Source organism: Toxorhynchites rutilus, chromosome 1, assembly GCF_029784135.1.
Source record: "Toxorhynchites rutilus septentrionalis strain SRP chromosome 1, ASM2978413v1, whole genome shotgun sequence".
Classification (NCBI taxonomy): Eukaryota; Metazoa; Arthropoda; class Insecta; order Diptera; family Culicidae; genus Toxorhynchites; species Toxorhynchites rutilus.
The window spans coordinates 172,619,662-172,644,534 of NC_073744.1; the positions used below are offsets into that span (position 1 = coordinate 172,619,662).

Sequence of the window (24,873 nt, forward strand, 5' to 3'; positions counted from 1 at the left end):
CACTCAAAATCATAGCTCTATTAGGGGATAAATTGCATAGCATATTGCTAATCTGCATAGCAACAGAAACATAACTCTCTAGTCCTTTAAGTGTCATCTTCATGTCCCTCTTTATGAATTGTGCTCCATGAGTTTGGATCTTCTCTAACATACTATTTGTGAGACACAGGGCCTTGGGGGTCACCACTAAATATATTTCTGGACCTGTTGGATTACTCGAGATAGGTTTGTATAAGTCCCAGTGAATACCTGGAACATTAGATAAGATGGAGTTTACTTGTAGCCTTAAATCTATTATCTGAAACATCTTGAGAATAATTATTGGACAAAATTCTTTCAATATCCATAGGACTGTGGTTTTTAGAAACTCTAGGTTATTGGTCTCACTCTTTGACTCTGCATCAATAGTAACAAGTTCAGGCAAATGCTTTCTCATCATCTTGGTCATCTTACTCAGGAAAATAGGATGAGTAATATCAGTATGTCCTGTGATTAAAGGGTTGGGAGAAATTAGTCTACTAATATCCAACAGGGTACTAGTTGCGGCAGGGACACTGAAATCACCCGGTTTATCTCTGTTACAGATCTCAGGTTTCATCCATGTGTTGTACACCCCTTTCATTTTGGGAAATATGTTAAGCAGAGTGGTAATTGTTCCTCCAGAACCCTCTGCCAGACAATAGACAACCCCGTGTGACTGTTGGAGCATATTCGCTGCACCAATTATTAGGAGGATTTCGAGAAATTTGTTTACTGCTGATGAGATCACCCCCAAAGGTCTCGCTATAAAAGAGGCACAAGGTATCGCAATGTAACCTTCACCCTCATTAGATCTAGTGATGTTGTATTCCAAGATTTCCGCATAGGGAATAATTAATCCTTGTACACTCCCTGTCATAGATATTTTAGGTCGATATGGATTGAGTATAACTGATCCTCTAGCACTACCTCTCCATACAGCAATGGCGTCCTCGGTTTCTAGCTTGGTGTATTTATCAGTCATATTTAAAGAAATAAGAGATAATCGTATGTTTCCTTGAGAGATATTAGACCTGGCACTTTTATATGTTCCTTCAGGGATTTTCCTCTCTCTCACAAGTAGTTTTGAGAAGAATTTTAAGCATCTCAGAACTTGTTGTTTGCTTGTGTTAGAAAATCTCCATATGTGATAATTGGTGAATTTCTTTATGTTCGATTTGACAAATGTATTCATCGCTCGGGAAATGTAGGATGACACCCCGTAAGCGCAAACAGTCATACTATGTTCTGGCCCTGAAACATTAAAGAGTTCAATAAGATTAGGAACTAAATCAGCTTCAATTAGTAATTCTGATACATATATGAAAGATTTGTCATCAAAAAAGGCATCAATCATTCCTGGGCTTATAAAGACCAAATTACTGCAGTGACGTGAGTTTGCAATCATAGTTATTATTATCCGTTCAAGGTCCAACTGCCTCATATCATTTATTGATACTTGGCTCTTCTTATGCATTTCACGGCCCTTTTCGCCAGACGTGTGCTCAATCCGAAAGTTGTCATCAACGTTGGTTGCAAGAATACATCCTATACTATATGACATCATATCTCTAATATCTTCCTGATTTTCAGGAGCAACTAGATTGGACGCTTTAATATGGTATGGGATTGCGGTCATCCATTGATAGCCCGGTTCGCTTATTAGGTCGATGTCCTTGTTCTCAAATTCCTGTGTACACTTGCAGTTGTTGAAGGTTATCATATAGCATGGATGAATGATATTAAAAAGTTGACAAACTTGTGCAAAACACATTGTCATATAAACATATAAGAGCTGGTAGAAGATTGAGAAATCTTTCCCACCTGCTGTCATCTGTAATAGCTTTCTTTACCACATCATCAATATTGAATTGCTTACTTTCCCTGGGAGTGTTATCTACATTCCCCGATTGCTGTAGTAAGTGCATTAGATGGTTGTTCCATACCCTTTCCACGTCAAATGCGAACTCTGCATCTTGCATCCCTATCTTTTTCCCCATATCCCTCCCAGCTGATTCAATATAAACACTTGCAATAGCATCCCATCTACTTATCCTAAATGTTGGGAAGTCCAATCTGCTTCTCTTTATCTTCTCAATTATAGTTATTGCAGTATGGCTTAACCCTGCAGAGGGATTTAGGAAGATCCCGGTACTCAAATTGTAAAGGTTAGCTGTTATATTGTGTACCTGGGGGATAAGATTTTGGATGGCCGCGACAGTATTGGATAGTGTTATATCTAGTGGAGTAGTCTCATCTGCATTTGTTGTTGGTTTTGAGGGAGTGGAGATTGGTTCTACTGGCTGATTTAGGAGTGATGGGTTTTGTGACACTGATGGAGCACTTGCCTTTACATCCTTGCCTGTGCTCTTCTCCAAATTCTGCACCTCGTCAATGTAACTCTCATATAGGTCAGCAAGACTTTCCATTTGCTTGGCTGCTACACTTTTCTTGAAAGATTTAAGGTATGAAAAATGAGTTAATAAAATGACGAACAGAGTCGGAGAAACGAAGACTCGGAGAACAACTCTTGTTTGAAAACCGATATGTCCTGTCACGGTCGCCATTTAGTGGGCTTCCTGGCTTTCGGACATATCGGTTTTCAAACAAGAGTTGTTCTCCGAGTCTTCGTTTCTCCGACTCTGTTCGTCATTTTATTAACTCATTTTTCATACCTTAAATCTAGTACTACAATAAAAATATATGGCAGAAGAAAGTGGGAGTTGTCTTAGAAGCTTTAGTTATTTACTGCCCATCCAATCAGAAATGAATGGTAAGCAAAACATAGTTATACAATCAAACGCGCGAATGGTACGCCAGTTGCGAAACCATAAATAAATGAAAACATGCTTGCAAAATGCGCTGAGCGTTCTATGAAGTTTGCTGCGCACGCGGAAATGAGTTGACCTAGTAACGCTTGTAAACACAAGTGTTCTGGTTGAAGTTTCAATATTTGGGCGACACAGTAAACATGTATGTTACTGTCGCTTCGTTATTTTTATTATGCCATTTGCGGAAGTATACAAATGAGTAAGCTAACGGGTTTTGAAATATGTGACGTTGAAAAATGGTGGCCATCATTAACTAGGATGATGGCTGATAGATCAAGCCTCATCCTAGTTAATTTTGATGTGGGATCTTTCATTCCAAAAAGAAAGACTAGAGGTCTGTGGTCTGTTCTTACTAAAAATTTTCTACCATAAAGATACGCTTTGAAGTGATTAACTGCCCAATGAATGGCAGTTAGTTCTTTTAAAATAACGGCTTTATTTTTTTCGCCTTTTATAAAAGTTTTACTAGCAAATGCTATTGGAAGATCATTGCCATTTATATTTTGAGATAACACTGCTCCACATCCAACATCGGATGCATCAGTAGTGAGAATAAAATTTTTTGAAAAATCTGGAAATTGTAATGTTGTCGGTGACATCAGATACTGTTTAAGCGTTTCAAAAGCTTGTTGGCACTGCAATGACCAAATGAATTGAACGTTTTTCTTTAGTAATTGGTTTAATGGGTGTGCTATTATTGCAAAATTTGGCACAAACTTGCGATAGTAGTTGCAAAAAGCAACAAATCGTCTTACATCATCGTTATTTTTAGGTACCGGATAATTCAGTACAGATTCATATTTCGAGTCGTCAGGCAGAATACCATTGTCGGTTATTTTGTGACCTAAATACGTTACTTCGGTGCTAAAGAATTTACACTTTTTCGCGTTTAATTTCAAATTGTACTTTCTTAATCTGTCAAAAACTGTTGCTAAATTTGTCAAGTGGTGTCGGATCGAACATCCTACCACGATAATATCATCTATATAGACGAAAGCCATTTCAGGTGTTAAACCTGCCATTGCGATCGTCATCATTCTTTGAAAGCTATTTGGACTAATGTTTAATCCAAACGGTAATCTAGTAAATTGATAGTTTCCTGATTGTGTAGAAAAGGAAGTGTATTTTCTCGAATCTTCATCTCAATGTATTTGATGAAAACCTGACATTAAGTCAAGTGTTGTAAAAAATTTTGCTCGACCAAGTTGATCAAGAATAGTATCAATTCTCGGCAGTGGAAACTTATCTGCTAGTATTTTCTTATTTAGTTGTCGAAAATCAACAACTAGACGCCATTTCTTTGTACTGTTTTCTGCCTTTTTAGGAACTAACAAAATAGGATTATTGTATGGCGATACTGATGGTTCTATTATGTTTTCTTTCAGCATCTTACATACTTGGTTATTAATTTCTTCACTTTGTGAATGTATAGTTTTATAATTAGGTATATATACAGGGACATTATCGCTTAAATTAATATTTTGGCTATAAAAATTATTCTTTGATAATGTTTCATTTGGTAAACAGAACACATCTGCATAGTTTTTTATTAGTTTAAAAAATTGATTTTTCGCGAATTGTGGGATATTTTCCATATCAATCTCATTAATTATTTCATTGATCCGCACTTTATTGCTAGGATTATTTATTTTCATATTAAATGAATAGTAAATTCGTAATGGTTCCATAATTGGGCTAAACTTATCTATATATACAGATTTATCTGTAGTATTTACAAATTTTATACAAGGATTATTGGGAGAAATTATGGTGTTTCCACAGAATATTCCAGGTTGGATTTCTTTGGAGAAAACTACCATATCTTCCGTTATATTTAATGATGAAATGTTTCTAATCACTTCACTCCGGCTAGGTAAAATAAATCCATTATTTATACTATCCTCTATTGGAACTTCGATCTGATGGTTATCGAAATAAAATTTCAATAGCCATTGATCGTAGTCTATTATGCATCTATATTTACAAAAGAAATCACGGCCTAATATGCCGTCCGTCGGTATTGGGAAATTATTGTCTACAATCTGAAGGTTGTGCCTAAGTGTAAGGCCATTATCAAATTGCAATATTGTCTCTGTTTCCGCGATGGTTTCGGTTGTACCATCGGTAACACCTGTTATTTGAAATCGCTTCAGTGGGTCAATTTTCTGCAACGTTGAAATTTTTCCCCGTTTGAAAACAGATATGTCCGAACCAGAATCAATTATGAATGAACATTTGGCGCCAGTCATATGTACGAGTATCGTAATAAAGTTTGTTGCACCCAGATTCATTGCATACGTTGTTCTGATTACGGGCGTTGTCCTAAAAAATTATATTGAGGTAGTACCTGCTGACCTTCAGTTTGGTTTAACTGATTCAGCATGTTTTGTGTTTGTCCAAACGGTGCATGTGTAAAACTGACACCGTTTTCGATGTTTGGTATATTAACTTGTGGGACAGCGAGTAACTGAGTCGCTGCCCCCGTGTATATTCTTTGTTGTTGTTGAAAGTTTCGATTTGCGTTAGCGTCTCCTCTTTGTTGTCTATTTCCATTGAAACCATTCCGTACGAAATTCATACTGCTATTATTGTTATAATTTCTGTATGAGTTGTGTTTATTGTGTGATCGTTGACCTCCGTTCACTCGGTGAAATTGATTGCGTCCCATTTGTAGGTTGTTAGTATATTGAGGCCTATTATTGCCTCTGTTTGGGTTATTTGACCGATTGGTGTATTGAAAGTTTCGGTTTGTTTGTCTACTCATGTTGGCAACTAAGACCTGGGCGTTATTTTCAGGGTTTTCGTTGACTTTGATAATAGCTTGCTTGATGTCTGTAAAATTTCCAGCTTTTAAAATTAATTTAATTTCATTGGATTGAATCCCATTTATAAGGGATTCCAACCCAACTCTTGTTGCCATATTATTTGCAACGTCTTCTGGAACCTTTTGTTCCAAATAAAGGCTTTTTAACTTAAGTGTGAGGTTTTCTACTTCCTCACAGAAATCAACAGTTGACGTTTTTTCTTGATTTGCTTTAGTTTAGCAATCAAGGACTCTGGTTTCTCATAGCTTTTGCATCGTTCTTTAATATTTGCGGCGATGGCTTGGAGACTGTTCAAGTCACTTGGCAAGCCTGATCTCGCCTTATTAGTTAGTCTGGTTTTAATGAATTTTACGGCTGTACCCATGTGTTCAGCCTTAGTGGTCTCCTCAAGAAGGTTTATTGCATCAATGAACGCTTCTAAATTACCTGCTGAGCCATCGTACATTGGTACGATGGCTGTCGCTTGCTTTATGTCGAAAGAAGTGTTCGTGGGTACCGGTTGAGGGGTAGTCATTTTAAAATTTTCTATTTTACTCTCTAAAATGCTTCTAATAGAAAAAAATGAGTTTCTTGCTGCTTTTGCTATGAAACTCAACTCTGTACTTGACAAGTCGTCTTCGTGCAGTATTAATTTTGCTTGTATATCTTTATATATTTCCTTCGCATACTCCAACTTTGTTTGTAATGTAGCTAGCTTAAAAGGTTTATAAATAGACTTTTTTAAATTTCCATCTAGCTGCAATAAAATTTTTAAATCCTCATTTATGTCATCATACTTTGTCATTACTTGACAAAAAAAATATTGAAAACTAGTATAGAGGTATGATATTTATTTTATTTGACTTGTGATAAAAATTGGGATTTACAATTTTGAATTGTCTTCTAGGGGTAACCATGTAATGGGATCATCCCCCGGAAGTTCTCTAATTCTCTTCAACAGTTCTTCCCACGTCAAGGGGTAACCTACTTCTAGAGGAGCGAAAGCTCCAGATCCATGTCCTCTTCCTATTTCATTTAGAAATTCCATAAATTCATTAAGTTCATTGTCATCCATTCTATTATTTCCGGACATCGTACAAAAAAATCAGCAATGTAAAAAAAAATATGTATATTTAAATTTCTAAATTATTCTAGGACTTCTTCTTTATTTTTTTTTCAATTCGACGGTTGCTAGAACTCGTCGATCATATCCCAAATTTCCTGTGAAATTGGGTCTTCCATTGCAATTTACAAATTTTTTGTTTAAAAATTATTCTTCCCCTACTTTCTTTTACAATACCTGATTTTCTTCGGAGTTTAATCCCTTTTACTCCATAGCGCTGCTTCCACGTTCCATGTTGATGACCATTGGACCGGTTCGTTCGCTGGCTGCTGTATCCTGGATCGTTTAGTCCCCTCCGGATCTATTATCTCCATTTACGAGTTCACTTTCACATGCTTTCATAAAGTTCTTCAGTAGTAGTAGCCAATAGGATCTATTATCTCCATTTACGAGTTCACTTTCACATACTTTCATAACGTTCTTCAGTAGTAGCCAATATGATCAATTATTTCCATTTACGAGTTCACTTTCACATGCTTTCATAAAGTTCTTCAGTAGTAGCCAATAGGATCAAATATCTCCATTTACGAGTTCACTTTCACATGCTTTCATAACGTTCTTCAGTAGTAGCCAATATGATCAATTATTTCCATTTACGAGTTCACTTTCACATGCTTTCATAAAGTTCTTCAGTAGTAGCCAATAGGATCAAATATCTCCTTTAATGTACCCGATGAGTACTCAAAATGTCCTGTTATTGAGGGCAAGCAATTTACTAGAGCTGTATCATGCTCAATATTACTTTTAAATCTGTGGAAAATATTTCCTGAGGTAATTGTATTACATATTTCAGACAAGTCATCAAGATCTGCCGGAAGCTCCTTAATTAATTTCCTTTTCTCCTCCATCAAGTACTCACAGAGTTTTATTAAGTTAGACGCCCCCAGTTGCACAAGCCAAGATCTCATTTTTCCCAGTTTTAGCAGAGCTTTTGAGAAGCTTGACTTCTCCTGTATAGATATTGTTGACCTCTTCATTTTCTCCTTGGTAGTAGATCCTATAAATGGTCTCATAGGGCCAAATCTCTTGAAACAGTTCTTCGGATCATCGAAGATGGCTCCGGACACACGGACAAATATCCCCCTACCTTTTTCTTCTTTCCTAATTTCCCCCACTTTTTTGTTCACCCCTGCAACACCCAATTTTGTTATTATCTCAGTAATACTCTTATTACTGCAGTGATAAAGAGTTAAGAAGATGAAATCGTGTATCACTCTAAATAAGAAACCATTTGTCCCTTTGCTTCGGATACTTAGATGTACCCTGATATCATCAAGTGTACACGTTCAATAATCTCTATAAGTTCATCATAAAATTTTGGGCAGAGTATAGAACATCCAACACGAACCCCAAAAACCGAGAATTTATCACTCAAAATCATAGCTCTATTAGGGGATAAATTGCATAGCATATTGCTAATCTGCATAGCAACAGAAACATAACTCTCTAGTCCTTTAAGTGTCATCTTCATGTCCCTCTTTATGAATTGTGCTCCATGAGTTTGGATCTTCTCTAACATACTATTTGTGAGACACAGGGCCTTGGGGGTCACCACTAAATATATTTCTGGACCTGTTGGATTACTCGAGATAGGTTTGTATAAGTCCCAGTGAATACCTGGAACATTAGATAAGATGGAGTTTACTTGTAGCCTTAAATCTATTATCTGAAACATCTTGAGAATAATTATTGGACAAAATTCTTTCAATATCCATAGGACTGTGGTTTTTAGAAACTCTAGGTTATTGGTCTCACTCTTTGACTCTGCATCAATAGTAACAAGTTCAGGCAAATGCTTTCTCATCATCTTGGTCATCTTACTCAGGAAAATAGGATGAGTAATATCAGTATGTCCTGTGATTAAAGGGTTGGGAGAAATTAGTCTACTAATATCCAACAGGGTACTAGTTGCGGCAGGGACACTGAAATCACCCGGTTTATCTCTGTTACAGATCTCAGGTTTCATCCATGTGTTGTACACCCCTTTCATTTTGGGAAATATGTTAAGCAGAGTGGTAATTGTTCCTCCAGAACCCTCTGCCAGACAATAGACAACCCCGTGTGACTGTTGGAGCATATTCGCTGCACCAATTATTAGGAGGATTTCGAGAAATTTGTTTACTGCTGATGAGATCACCCCCAAAGGTCTCGCTATAAAAGAGGCACAAGGTATCGCAATGTAACCTTCACCCTCATTAGATCTAGTGATGTTGTATTCCAAGATTTCCGCATAGGGAATAATTAATCCTTGTACACTCCCTGTCATAGATATTTTAGGTCGATATGGATTGAGTATAACTGATCCTCTAGCACTACCTCTCCATACAGCAATGGCGTCCTCGGTTTCTAGCTTGGTGTATTTATCAGTCATATTTAAAGAAATAAGAGATAATCGTATGTTTCCTTGAGAGATATTAGACCTGGCACTTTTATATGTTCCTTCAGGGATTTTCCTCTCTCTCACAAGTAGTTTTGAGAAGAATTTTAAGCATCTCAGAACTTGTTGTTTGCTTGTGTTAGAAAATCTCCATATGTGATAATTGGTGAATTTCTTTATGTTCGATTTGACAAATGTATTCATCGCTCGGGAAATGTAGGATGACACCCCGTAAGCGCAAACAGTCATACTATGTTCTGGCCCTGAAACATTAAAGAGTTCAATAAGATTAGGAACTAAATCAGCTTCAATTAGTAATTCTGATACATATATGAAAGATTTGTCATCAAAAAAGGCATCAATCATTCCTGGGCTTATAAAGACCAAATTACTGCAGTGACGTGAGTTTGCAATCATAGTTATTATTATCCGTTCAAGGTCCAACTGCCTCATATCATTTATTGATACTTGGCTCTTCTTATGCATTTCACGGCCCTTTTCGCCAGACGTGTGCTCAATCCGAAAGTTGTCATCAACGTTGGTTGCAAGAATACATCCTATACTATATGACATCATATCTCTAATATCTTCCTGATTTTCAGGAGCAACTAGATTGGACGCTTTAATATGGTATGGGATTGCGGTCATCCATTGATAGCCCGGTTCGCTTATTAGGTCGATGTCCTTGTTCTCAAATTCCTGTGTACACTTGCAGTTGTTGAAGGTTATCATATAGCATGGATGAATGATATTAAAAAGTTGACAAACTTGTGCAAAACACATTGTCATATAAACATATAAGAGCTGGTAGAAGATTGAGAAATCTTTCCCACCTGCTGTCATCTGTAATAGCTTTCTTTACCACATCATCAATATTGAATTGCTTACTTTCCCTGGGAGTGTTATCTACATTCCCCGATTGCTGTAGTAAGTGCATTAGATGGTTGTTCCATACCCTTTCCACGTCAAATGCGAACTCTGCATCTTGCATCCCTATCTTTTTCCCCATATCCCTCCCAGCTGATTCAATATAAACACTTGCAATAGCATCCCATCTACTTATCCTAAATGTTGGGAAGTCCAATCTGCTTCTCTTTATCTTCTCAATTATAGTTATTGCAGTATGGCTTAACCCTGCAGAGGGATTTAGGAAGATCCCGGTACTCAAATTGTAAAGGTTAGCTGTTATATTGTGTACCTGGGGGATAAGATTTTGGATGGCCGCGACAGTATTGGATAGTGTTATATCTAGTGGAGTAGTCTCATCTGCATTTGTTGTTGGTTTTGAGGGAGTGGAGATTGGTTCTACTGGCTGATTTAGGAGTGATGGGTTTTGTGACACTGATGGAGCACTTGCCTTTACATCCTTGCCTGTGCTCTTCTCCAAATTCTGCACCTCGTCAATGTAACTCTCATATAGGTCAGCAAGACTTTCCATTTGCTTGGCTGCTACACTTTTCTTGAAAGATTTAAGGTATGAAAAATGAGTTAATAAAATGACGAACAGAGTCGGAGAAACGAAGACTCGGAGAACAACTCTTGTTTGAAAACCGATATGTCCTGTCACGGTCGCCATTTAGTGGGCTTCCTGGCTTTCGGACATATCGGTTTTCAAACAAGAGTTGTTCTCCGAGTCTTCGTTTCTCCGACTCTGTTCGTCATTTTATTAACTCATTTTTCATACCTTAAATCTAGTACTACAATAAAAATATATGGCAGAAGAAAGTGGGAGTTGTCTTAGAAGCTTTAGTTATTTACTGCCCATCCAATCAGAAATGAATGGTAAGCAAAACATAGTTATACAATCAAACGCGCGAATGGTACGCCAGTTGCGAAACCATAAATAAATGAAAACATGCTTGCAAAATGCGCTGAGCGTTCTATGAAGTTTGCTGCGCACGCGGAAATGAGTTGACCTAGTAACGCTTGTAAACACAAGTGTTCTGGTTGAAGTTTCAATATTTGGGCGACACAGTAAACATGAGTTAATATTTTCGGATCACTAAGAACTAAAAAAAATATTTTACTAGAGCTTGTGCTCTTTTATTCACGCTTGCTTAAAGACTAAAATACAATTTGATCTTAAGCTCTAAAGTCAGCTCGCGTGCTGTGTTTATCTTTTCGGGTGGCCTGATTTCTGTCCTTGAAATAATGCTGACCGGCGGCTAGCTCATATCGTTGTTTTGATGAGTTATTATGTTTATGCTGGCGAGCTCCGTTCTCGCGATATCGGTTATGGCTGCTGCTAACTCCTTGTTTATGTTTACGTTTGGGCTGTCGCTAACTCCTCCCCTCTTAAATGATTTTGTCCTCAAAATTTGCTTGTCGTGCGATATGGAGTTGGAGTGTTTATGAATTCTTCGATTTCTCGTTTTCGTTCCTCTGATAAGTCGTTTGATGTTTTTGTTTCTGTTAAATTGATTTCCTCTTTGTCTGAATCTGGATCTTTGATGCTCAGCTGAATGTTTGTATTAGATTTCCAAGAGTGTAAGCAGAAAATGGCTATGGCTATGGCTGCGACAATTATCAACGTCATTCCGAATGATCCAAAAATATTTATTTTCCATTGCAAGGAATTATTTTGTAAATGAAGAGTTTCCAATTTATCTCGGTGTTCAAGTGTCAAATTTTGAAGGTATTCTACTGGTGGTTCATCAATGGTACTTATTTCATGAACAAGTAATCCTGTAGTTGGCTGATAAGATTTGCCGGTGAATTCATAATTAGTGTATGTTTCTCCATTAATGTAGAGATTGCAGTTGTGAAATTGTAAGAGAAATGATCCATTGAGAAATCTGTTAGAACTACTGCAATTTGATGATATTTCGGCTAATGCTTCGTTAATGAAAATAACTTCTTCATTAATTCGTTTGATGAGTCCTTTCGTGTAAACTTTTTCAAAGATACATGTTGAATGTCTTCCTCTAACGAGATAATTGATGCATTCTGTTGTAGGTTCCAGGTTGCTGTTATCACAAATGAATTTACTTCCTCCTCTGTCTTCACATGGTCCTTTGACTTCGTATATATGGGTTGAATTTTGTATTATGTAATTTTGTTTGACTGTTATACGTTTTTGATTCCTTATCACGGAGTCAATGTAATTGTATTGAAATTCATTTGGGCTTACATGAGGTACTTTCAAAATGTACATGATGTGTGAATTATTAATTGCAACTTGTACTTGTGATTGTGACAGGAGCTCTTCAAATGACGATATGTATATGTCTCGACTTTCTAGAAATGTACCGATTAGGTGAAAATCTTGAATGGATAGCAATTTACTGCTTGGGATGCCATGTTTTGCCATAAGTACTGCCTCTTCAATTGTTTCCACTTGGTCTTGAAGTGAATCCAAGTTTGAGAGTATAATTAGTTGATTTATTTCTGCCGAGTGATTTTTCATTCTTTCTGTTTCTAGGGTTAACACCTGGTTTGCAATTTTTGTGACTTCGAGTAATCGTTCTCCAATTTTTTTGTTGATTAATATCTGTTCGTTATTCTGACCGATGAGGGAGTTCATTGATGAGTTAATTATGCGGAGATCTTCAGCATCAGGGTTTCCGGCGATCCACTTCCATACAGTGCCTATGGTGTCCCATCGTTTGTGTCTTCTTTTGAAAGGTTTTATTCTCAAATATGTTTCTAATAATTTATAATGTTTTATTTGTATCAATTCGTATAATGCATTGTTAGAATATTTGTTTTGGATTTCTTGATCGAGATTTTCAATCGTTGTTTCTATTTAATTTAGATTTATTGGGTGGGCAACTCTTACGTGACCTATCTTTATTTTTGCAATACCTAAAGGTATTATGGCCAGAGGATTATTGGTTAAATCATGTACTTGTAATAGTGAGTATGCTACAGGTACGCAGAGCGCGAGCCTGAAAAGATAGAAGATGATGTGGAGTGGTTAGTTTTATTTTACACATTTTCTGAGATTCGATTTATGAATTTTTCGTCCTAATTCATCAATTACAAAAGTTTCATGATCTTCTTTTATTTTTATCTTTTTAAATTGTGGGTCTCTTTTAGATACAGTATTTGTTTTTTCATATGCGTAACAATTTTCTGGGAATTTTAAATATTTTGGAACTGTAATTTTATTATTTTTATTTTGATATATTTTAATTATTCGATCCAAATTTTCTTGTCTTTGTTTTGCAAAATCTGCGAATGACAGGTTGTCTCTGTTAACTCCAAGATATACATTTTTTGGGGTGTCATTTGTGAATGAATGAATTGTATTGTTGTATTTATGCACTGCTAATTGAATTAAATCATTCATTGGAAGATTCGGACTTGAGTTTCTGGTGCATCTCATTATTTCGCGTATGGTTGAATGTGCTCTTTCTATTTGACCATTTGTTTCTGAATGGTTTACTGGGGTTTTATAAATTTGAATACCTAAATTTTTAATGTGTTGTTCTATTATTTCTGATGTAAATGTTCTTTCGTTGTCGATTACAATTGTACAAGGGATGTTCCAATCGAATAGTAATTCAATAAGGGCATCTTTAACATGTGCTATTGATCTGGACTTTATTGGCTTTATTTTAACAAATTTTGATAATTTATCTATTGAAGATAGATATAAAAAGTATTGATTATATATAAAAATATCAATATGCACTATTTCTCCTGGGTAATGTGGTATTGGTGTTTCTACTGGTAATATTTTTTGTGGATGTCTATCATATTTTTCCGTTTTACAAGTTTCACAATTTTTGATATAATTCATAGTTAGTTTATTCATTTTTGGAAAATAACATTTTTTTATTAATTGAGCCACATTTTCTTTAGCATTTCTGTGTGCGTAATTATGGATCTCTGCAATTTTCTTAATTTGGTCATTCTCGTTGTTAATGTCTTCTACAATTTTCTGTGCATATCTGGCTCGTACAAACTTTGGATCAAATACTTCTTTATAAATTTCTTGTATAACACCCATTATTGGTTCGCTTGTCATAATACCATTCATTATTTTCGGTACCAGAAACTCTTTAAGTTTTTGTGTTAGGAATTCTTTAGTAAAACGTGGTTCTGTGAAGATATGCCTTTTGAATTTTCCAAAGTTGATGGTGAGTTTATAGCTTGAATGATCATTAATTTTGAAGATGAGTTGATTTTGAAAAACGTTTATGGGTGATTCGGTGGATGGAATGTAACATTGATCATCATTGTCTGAAGAATGTATTGTAGGAGTTAGTGAATTTATTTGCACACGGGATAGTGCATCGGCAACAACATTTGCTTTTCCATTTTTGTAAAATATTTCGTAGTCATGTTCCTCAAGATAGGATTTCCATCTTTTCAATTTAGCATTTACGTTTTTTGGTGAAAGAGCAAATGTTAACGGCAGGTGATCTGTGTATATCTGTATTTTAGCTCCATATATAAAGCATCTCAGGGAATTCAATGCCCATACTATTGCAAGCATTTCTTTCTCATTAGTAGCGTAATTTTCTTCCGTACGAGATAGAGTTCGCGATATGAAGGAAATGGGTCTTTCTCCATTCAAAGTTTGTTGAGAAAGAACAGCTCCAATTGCTGTGTTTGAAGCATCTGTGGTTAAGATGAAATGTTTTGAGAAATCTGTAAAAATTAGAACATCTTCTGACGTAAGAATATTTTTTAATGTTTCAAATGCATTTATTGCTTCATCATTTAATTTAATGGGAAAATTTTTTGATTCGTGTTTAGTTATTCGGCGGTGGCCATCCTCTTCTCTTAAAAGGATTGTTAAGGGTTTTGCCAACTTTGCATAATCTTTGATAAATCGTCTATAATACCCTGACAATCCAAGAAACATTCGTAGTTCCTTGATGTTAGTAGGTTTTGGGTATTTTTTAATAGCTTCAACTTTCTTGGGATTTGGTTTTAAACCATTTTCGGAAACGATAAATCCTAAAAATTCAACTTCATTCTTCAAAAATTCTGATTTATCTGGTTGTATCTTGAAATTAGCTTTTTTCAAAGTCTCTAGAACTTTTTGTAAATTTTCCAAATGTTCGTCGAGGGTTTTTCCGAAGATAATAATGTCATCTATATAAACATGACATATTTTTCCAATGTGTTCTCTGAGAACATCGTCCATTACTCTTTGAAAAATACTAGGTGCATTTTTTAATCCGAATGGTAAACGAATGAATTCGTATTTACCATTGTTTACTGAAAAAGCGGTTTTCTCAATGTCTTTCTCATCCAAGGAAATTTGATGAAAACCTGAAGCCAAATCTAAAGTTGTGAAGTATTTATTGTTGCCAAGGTTTGCTAGAACCGTAGCTGTTTCGGGAATGGGATATTTGTCACTTATCGTTTGGGAATTTAGTTTTCTGTAATCGATTACTAGTCTGTACTTGTTTGTATTGGATGCGTCTTCTTTTTTTGGAACTATCCAAACTGGAGAATTATAGGGTGATTTAGATGGACGAATTATTCCATTTTTCAAAAGTTTTGTTATCTGATTTTCAACTTCTTGTTTCAAAGCTTGGGGATAGGGATAGGATTTTGAATATATGGGATCGTTATTGTTAGTTCGTATTTCTGCTTTGACTTTTGTGGTAAATGTTAGTTTTTCATCTGGGGGCTGGAATAAATCCTGAAAATGAGATAATACGTTAATTAATTTCTGCTTTTCATGTACCTGTAGGTGATCGTTTCTAATGTGGATCTTGTTGACTTCTTGTAATTGGTGCTGTAATAATGGAATTTCATATTTGTTATTGATTATTAATTTTTCTTTTGATGTATCAATGACTGCTTGCAGCTCCTTTAGCGTATCATGTCCGATTATGGCGTCAAATGTCCTTAGATTATGCATATGGAAAAATTTAATATTTATATTGGAATATGGTTTGAATAATTTTGCTTGTGAGTATTTGCTGATTTGGAGATCTCCTCCAACTGAAGAAACTGTGAATGGTTTTTTCACTTGATGTGAAATAACTGCATATTTCGGATGAATATAGTTTTTATTTGAGCCGGTATCGATTAAGATTTTCAATGGTTTTTTCAATTTTCCATAATACAAAAAGTAAGGCAGGGTAGATTTTATCCTAAAAAATTCAACTCTGCTGATTCATTTATTTCTTCGGTTTCAGATTCATTTTGTTCTTGTCTTTCTACTTGGTTAGTATAATTTTCAAAAGATTGACCTTCCGGATAACTTTCTTCTGTTAGGTAAGGGATTTGTTCAAAGTACTGTGGAATGTCAGGATTGTCATTATTCATTCTATATTCGTTTGTTTCAATATTAAATTGTCTCGGTCTCTTATTTGGGAATGGAGGTCTATTTGCATAATTTATTTGGCGTGATCGAATTGAATGATCTACTTCCATCGGTTCTACACCATTGTTGGGTTTTGGAACGAATGGATTATTCTGAAACTGGAATCTTGGTGGGGGTTGAGGATTTGGTTGTTGTGGTTTTGAATGCTGAAATTGGTTTGGTTTAAATATGTTCTGTTGTGGGAATCGGTTAAAATATTGGACAGGATAACGAGTTAGTTGCTGATGACCAAAATTTGATGCATGATTCGGTTTTGGAATGAAAGGTTGAGCTCTAGGCGGAATTCTAGGTGCTGGAATCGGTTCATGTCTTGGTCTTATCATGGTTTTTCTGTATTCTGTATTCTGGTACGTAATGCAGTATGCATACGCGTTCGCCAATGATTCTGGTTCATGATTCTTTAAAAATTTTCCAACATCACCACTTAGTCCTCGAATGAAAGCATCTATAGCTTTCCTATTATACATATCAATCATAGCCTTTGAGGCTTCCGGATGACTATATGCAGGATTTGTTTTAATTTGATTAGCGATTGAAGAAAGTAATTTATTTATTTCATCATAAAAGCATTCAAGTGTTTTTCCTGATTGAGTCGAATTCATCAACTGATAATCAAGAGTAGTCAAATCTCTCTTCTCACCATAATAGGTTAAAAGAGTTTTTTTGATTAAATTCCAATTGATATTGACATCGGAATTCACTAGTGCATTGTTCGCCTCGCCCTTTATTTTCCTTCGGACGGCTGTACAGATCGCGTAAAATTTATTTCTCTGATCTACGGTGCTGTTAGCATTGGGTTGATATGCTCTCACTAATGCATCAACATCTCGTATCCAGGCACTCAATTCATTTGATTGTCCATCAAAAACCGGAATTTCTTTAATTAAATCGGGAAGTTTTTCAATTGGAGATGGATCTGCAGGTGTTCCATCTGGATGCACATAAATCAAAACGGGGTCACTATAATCTGTTGCCGGAAATGCAATGTTCATGCTTTCCAGTACATTCAGTCTGTTCAAAATATCTTCTATTTGATGGGCCATTGTGAGGAAAAAAATTTTTTGAACCTTATGATTTCTATATAATAATGAATTTTATTAGTTTTTGGTTTTCTGCACACTTTTTATAGTTGTCAGGGGCAACAAATTAAATCAAATCAAATCAAATAAGTTCACTTGTTTAATACTGTTTATTTATTTCACTTTATTATTAAAAACTTTATTTATTTATCTCACTTTTTAAACTACAAAAAATTAAAATTTCACTTACCAAACTAATCCAACCATCATGTGGGAACACCACACAATTGCGGGAGACGTACCTCCAATCAACAATCCTCTAACAGTGTTGATATTGGAAGGCTCTGGACGCGCGGCTGGGGCGTTGTCGACTCCTATTATTCCGAATCCTGTAGTGCCGGGTTGCACTTCGAGATGTCAGGATCCACGGGAACCCAGTTGTTAGCAATTAGTCCCGGTACGGCGGTTGCTTTCCTTTTTGTTCCAACTACACGTTTTCACTGCACTTTTCACTACTCAGGAGCCAATCCGTACGGCTGCGTTAATTAAACGCGGTCGTAATTGCGAGTGTTAACTTTTTTGCGAGTGAAAACACTGAAACTGTCAGTTGTTGTAACACACTGAGTCTTCTTCAGGTATCTCAATTTTCACTCCAGTTAATATTTTCGGATCACTAAGAACTAAAAAAAAATATTTTACTAGAGCTTGTGCTCTTTTATTCACGCTTGCTTAAAGACTAAAATACAATTTGATCTTAAGCTCTAAAGTCAGCTCGCGTGCTGTGTTTATCTTTTCGGGTGGCCTGATTTCTGTCCTTGAAATAATGCTGACCGGCGGCTAGCTCATATCGTTGTTTTGATGAGTTATTATGTTTATGCTGGCGAGCTCCGTTCTCGCGATATCGGTTATGGCTGCTGCTAACTCCTTGTTTATGTTTACGTTTGGGCTGTCGCTAACTGTAACCTTCACCCTCATTAGATCTAGTGATGTTGTATTCCAAGATTTCCGCATAGGGAATAATTAATCCTTGTACACTCCCTGTCATAGATATTTTAGGTCGATATGGATTGAGTATAACTGATCCTCTAGCACTACCTCTCCATACAGCAATGGCGTCCTCGGTTTCTAGCTTGGTGTATTTATCAGTCATATTTAAAGAAATAAGAGATAATCGTATGTTTCCTTGAGAGATATTAGACCTGGCACTTTTATATGTTCCTTCAGGGATTTTCCTCTCTCTCACAAGTAGTTTTGAGAAGAATTTTAAGCATCTCAGAACTTGTTGTTTGCTTGTGTTAGAAAATCTCCATATGTGATAATTGGTGAATTTCTTTATGTTCGATTTGACAAATGTATTCATCGCTCGGGAAATGTAGGATGACACCCCGTAAGCGCAAACAGTCATACTATGTTCTGGCCCTGAAACATTAAAGAGTTCAATAAGATTAGGAACTAAATCAGCTTCAATTAGTAATTCTGATACATATATGAAAGATTTGTCATCAAAAAAGGCATCAATCATTCCTGGGCTTTTAAATACCAAATTACTGCAGTGACGTGAGTTTGCAATCATAGTTATTATTATCCGTTCAAGGTCCAACTGCCTCATATCATTTATTGATACTTGGCTCTTCTTATGCATTTCACGGCCCTTTTCGCCAGACGTGTGCTCAATCCGAAAGTTGTCATCAACGTTGGTTGCAAGAATACATCCTATACTATATGACATCATATCTCTAATATCTTCCTGATTTTCAGGAGCAACTAGATTGGACGCTTTAATATGGTATGGGATTGCGGTCATCCATTGATAGCCCGGTTCGCTTATTAGGTCGATGTCCTTGTTCTCAAATTCCTGTGTACACTTGCAGTTGTTGAAGGTTATCATATAGCATGGATGAATGATATTAAAAAGTTGACAAACTTGTGCAAAACACATTGTCATATAAACATATAAGAGCTGGTAGAAGATTGAGAAATCTTTCCCACCTGCTGTCATCTGTAATAGCTTTCTTTACCACATCATCAATATTGAATTGCTTACTTTCCCTGGGAGTGTTATCTACATTCCCCGATTGCTGTAGTAAGTGCATTAGATGGTTGTTCCATACCCTTTCCACGTCAAATGCGAACTCTGCATCTTGCATCCCTATCTTTTTCCCCATATCCCTCCCAGCTGATTCAATATAAACACTTGCAATAGCATCCCATCTACTTATCCTAAATGTTGGGAAGTCCAATCTGCTTCTCTTTATCTTCTCAATTATAGTTATTGCAGTATGGCTTAACCCTGCAGAGGGATTTAGGAAGATCCCGGTACTCAAATTGTAAAGGTTAGCTGTTATATTGTGTACCTGGGGGATAAGATTTTGGATGGCCGCGACAGTATTGGATAGTGTTATATCTAGTGGAGTAGTCTCATCTGCATTTGTTGTTGGTTTTGAGGGAGTGGAGATTGGTTCTACTGGCTGATTTAGGAGTGATGGGTTTTGTGACACTGATGGAGCACTTGCCTTTACATCCTTGCCTGTGCTCTTCTCCAAATTCTGCACCTCGTCAATGTAACTCTCATATAGGTCAGCAAGACTTTCCATTTGCTTGGCTGCTACACTTTTCTTGATAGATTTAAGGTATGAAAAATGAGTTAATAAAATGACGAACAGAGTCGGAGAAACGAAGACTCGGAGAACAACTCTTGTTTGAAAACCGATATGTCCTGTCACGGTCGCCATTTAGTGGGCTTCCTGGCTTTCGGACATATCGGTTTCAAATCCTTTCAGGATTTGAAGATTTGATCTCTTGAGAGAGATTGGAATTTAAAATAGTTAGAATACATCATCGAAAATAGTTATAGTACACTACTGTATTGATTACACTATGAATAGAACGAATGCTTCTATATATTTAGAGATTATTTACATTTTTGTTAGATACGTGTTGTTTTTATATCTAATGATAATAAACATGTTTAATTTTGCTGTCCTTGAAGCTAAAATTCCATTCCGAAAGTTTGTACATCATCCATAGTTCGAGGTGGACGAGTTTTTGAACGTTCTGGGTGTTCGGTATTTTCCAAGCTTTTTCATGGATAATGCGTGACTTCTATTACCCAAGAGACGAATGAACTATCAGAGTTTAAAGTCTCTTTCATTCAATACCGTTACCGTTCTATTACCCAACGCGCTCTGAGAAGCCGAGAATGATTCTTGCGTTACTGCTGGTATGTCTAGTGATCCCCGATAATCGTTCGATTAATCGATTAATCGAATACTTCATACAGAAATCGATTATTAATCGAACGAATACTGAACAACCAATAATCGAAGCGAACGAATAGTTTACGTCGATTAATCGATCCAAGCCCAGAGCAAAAAACAGGAAGTGGGTTATATCCATGGTATAACCGCAAGGGTGACGTTGGACTATCGTTGATTTAGAGATCATTTGTTTGAAGTTGAATCTAAATCCATTCTGAATGAATCAATAAATGAATATTTGGGGGACGAGAAAACGAGAGCGTTACGTTGGAGGCACAAGGTGTTATGCATCCAATATAGGATACGAAAAACCTTGTTCTGAAGAATAATCTTTACCAGCTTTCCTGCTAACTGTACTTGATTAACAAATCACAAACCCAAATGTATTATATGGATATTTTATGGACAGAAAACATTAAAATAAACTCTTTCGCTTGAATGTAATTTTCAATTCCAAGGGGAACTGGCAGATTATTTTCCAGCAACGATTAGATATTTCCAAATTTTCCTCGATACTGGAAGCCCACCAGTGGTTAATGCTAATTCGATAACCACCTGTTAATAGCACTTGGTTGAAACATATTTGGTCACAGTGTTACATGGATAGAAAACATTCAAATAAACCCTTTCACATGAATGTATTTTTAAATTCCCAGAGGAACTGATCGATTATTTTCCGGATCTTTCTCGATGCTGAATGGCATCCAAACGGAAAGAATTCTGCGCGTGTATGTGTGTGTAGCGATGTCTTCCCGGGGAACCGTTTGTGGCATCACTCTCCTCCTGATGGATTCCCTTCTGGCCTAGGGTGCACAAACAGGCTCTTGGTGACACCGTTCATCTGCGCTTTCATGATAAACGAAGAGTTTCACCACAACAGCGACAACATGCTCCAATCGCTGTTCAATTAGAACTGAGTGGATTTCCGAGTGGCGCTCGCTTATATACCGATTGGTGATTTCAATAGCCTGTTTTGAAAGCAATTTTAAGACTATTGAAACAAGTTTTTGGATCAAAAAGTAACAAGTATAGAACGCGTAGACATTTTATCTTTCGAATGAAGTGTTTATCATACCATTTCGTTCAGTTGTTTAGGAGCTATTAACGCTCAAAATCTCGGTCTCCGGCGTAACGCTTTCGTTTTCGAAACTTTGATTTTACACCCCGGTATAGAAATGAAAGACGTAGTCCTACGTCAAAAAAAGTACGGCCACTGCAGTTTTATCCTGAAAATCAACCAATGACGGCGCTCCCCTTAACTTGTAAACGAAGCTCAATGCCGTCAACGCGAATTGACCTTCCTTTACGAGTTTAGGGGAGCGTAAAAGATAATAATTGTTTTTCAGGCGGAATGAATACGTTTTTGATTCCAGATGGCTTTCTAACAAATTTGAAATATTAGTCTAACTTATTATTGCTTTCAGTATGACGATTAATCGATTAATCGATTATTTGGGGCGATTAATCGTATCGAATAACGAACTGCTGAAAAGTATTCGATTAGTTGATGAACGATTAATTTCAAAAATCGGGGATCACTAGGTATGTCGAATGGTGCGATGCTTGATGCTGTACGACTGGATGTGGGTAACGTGCGTGTATATGTGCGTCAAGTATATGCATAAAAGGTGGGATATTACTGTGAGATATAACAGGCGATATCGGCAAGGTTATTATTATAGCTTATGGAGCCACACAGATAACATCATTCTTACTGGTGTACGGAAGTGTTTTGTGACGAACAGGAGTGATCAGAAGCGAAAACAAGAAATTTTCGGGTAGAACGGAATCCAATCACAAGGACGCCATCTTGCTTCGGAGAGGGGATACTTAACCTAAAAATGAGCGGAGTGAAAAAACCACCTGACCGGTTGGAGTCACATTTCCCTTCGGATGAGGACGTGGATCTGAATAGCGATTCCGCTGGAGCAGCCAGCTTAGAGGCTCAGCAGGAAACTCGGTCCCAGAAGAACAAAACATTTTCAAAAATGGTGTATAGGATGTGGATACAGGGCCATACCGGCTATACATGGAGCTACGGTATAATGGTGATGGACAAAAAAATAAACAAACTTGTTGAGGCACCGATGAGCTGTTTGTCCTAATCGTGCTACCTTGATAGGAGTACCTTGATGATTATCAATGTTGTTAACAAATTGACAACAAACCACTATTGTGTTAAAGAGACAAGAAAATTTGATTGAATAGATGTGAATAGTTCGATTATTGGAGAAAAGTTAAATTATAATTAGTTTAGAAAAGTTGATTGAATTTTGAGAATAAGATGGAAATTTGAAAGCGTATATGAAGAGAAGCGTAAGTGTAATTGTAACAGCGAGAGTAAGTTATAAGCTTGAAGAGTATTTTTATTGTAAATTACAGGATTTACAGAAATAAAGGAGGGATTTGAAATCGAAGGAAAGGATTCAGAAAGTGTAGAAAATAGAAAACTACTCATGTGAGCCTCTGTATATTTCTGTATTGTAAAAAAAAACTAATTTTGTGAATTTACAGTTTTGAGCCGTTAGTAAAAATACACGAGCTGCGAAAAAGTGGTTTACATTTTCTGAAGTAAGAAAATCCCTTGGAACATTCTCAAAAATGAGTAGACCAGGTTCTAACTTGGATCAAAACGAGACAGTATACAACTGCGGAAGCTGTGCCAGACCCGATCATGACGAGAGCCAGATGGTTTATTGTGAGAGCTGTGAGCGCTGGTTTCATTTCACCTGCCAACAAGTGACGTCCGATGTGAAGGATGATGCTACCTGGGTGTGTATTGATTGTTCTGCGAGTGGTGGCAATCCTAATCCTCCTGAGAACACTGATCCCGTTGATGCAGAGCTGGCTGAAGCAGAAAAGGCCCTCACCCGAGAGAGGGAGCTCTTTCAGAAACAAATGAAAAAAAGGATGGAGCTGGCGAAAATGAAGCTGAGGCTGGAAAAAGAAAAACGGGAAATGGAGTGGGAATTTGAAAAGCAGGAGATGGAAATGAGAATTGCGGCAGAAGAAGAATTTAATCGAAAGCGACAGATAGAAAGAGATTGGATGCAACGAAAATTAGACAGCGTGATTAATGAACGGTCGGAAATAGAAGGTAGATTGAAGAAAAAAGAATATAAAGCAATGTCTAAAACCGTATATGAGAGATTGAGACTAACAGGAGCGACGTCTTCAGAATTTAGCATTGGGAAACCGAGCAGTTCAACGCCTTTAGAAGATAGAACAGCGCAGAATATTAGAAAGTCAGAACAAACGAATCAAAAACATCAAGAGAATGATAGGGAAACACCTCGCCGTAATCCCTCAGTAAAAACAAAAAAGGATTTGTCGAAAGAAACTCAAAAGAAAAAAGTCGTAGTCCAGGTAGGCGGGGGCGCTAATGACTCTAAAAGTAAACATGCAGAGCATGATAGTGATAACGAATTGTCAACGGAAGAGAGGCAGACTGAAACTTGTGCTGAAGTGATTAGCGAAACTTCAGATTCCGAAGAGGAAGAAATTTGTTCTAATAAAAGTTTAAACATTGAAATGGAACGACTAGAAATAACACCTACAAAAGCGCAGTTGTCGGCCCGTCAATTTCTCTCTAAACGGCTACCAACGTTCTCTGGAAAACCAGAAGAATGGGTTATGTTCATAACGACCTACCAGACAACAACGAAAGCATGTGGGTTTTCCAATCTAGAAAACCTGGCAAGGTTACAGGAATGTCTGAAAGGTCCGGCGCTAGAAGCCGTTTACACTCGTCTTCTTCTCCCGAGTTCGGTACCACGAATCATTAAAGAGCTTCGAGAACAATTTGGACAACCTGAACAAGTTTTGGACACATTGATGGCGAAGATACACGCTGTAGATGCTCCCAAAGTCGATAAACCAGCATCTCTCATTCACTTCGGCAGGTTAATACAACAACTATGTGATCACCTCGAAGCAACAGATCTCAAAGATCACTTGATTAATCCAATGCTTATCAGACAACTAGCGAAAAAACTACCACCATCTACCAAATTAGATTGGATCCGATTTAAACGAAACGAATGTAGCAAGGGCATAAAAATTACATTAAGTACATTTGCAGAATTTCTTTCGGAAATTGTGTCGGTGGCGACTGAAGCCGTGAATATTATAGATGGTCCAGCTGATAATA

At 36.7% G+C, this 24,873-nt stretch overlaps 1 protein-coding gene across 4 annotated transcripts in view; it reads left to right on the plus strand.

Annotated features, from left to right (window-relative positions):
• LOC129763396 (xylulose kinase) overlaps window positions 1-16,240 on the plus strand; it is a 43,569-nt gene extending 27,329 nt beyond the window's left edge. For all 4 annotated transcript variants that reach the window (XM_055762462.1, XM_055762542.1, XM_055762687.1 and 1 more), the window contains one exon: window positions 1-16,240. This exon is cut by the window's left edge and continues 15,976 nt beyond it. The gene's annotated coding sequence lies outside the window, so the exon portion shown is untranslated.
• Window positions 16,241-24,873: the final 8,633 nt, after the last annotated feature.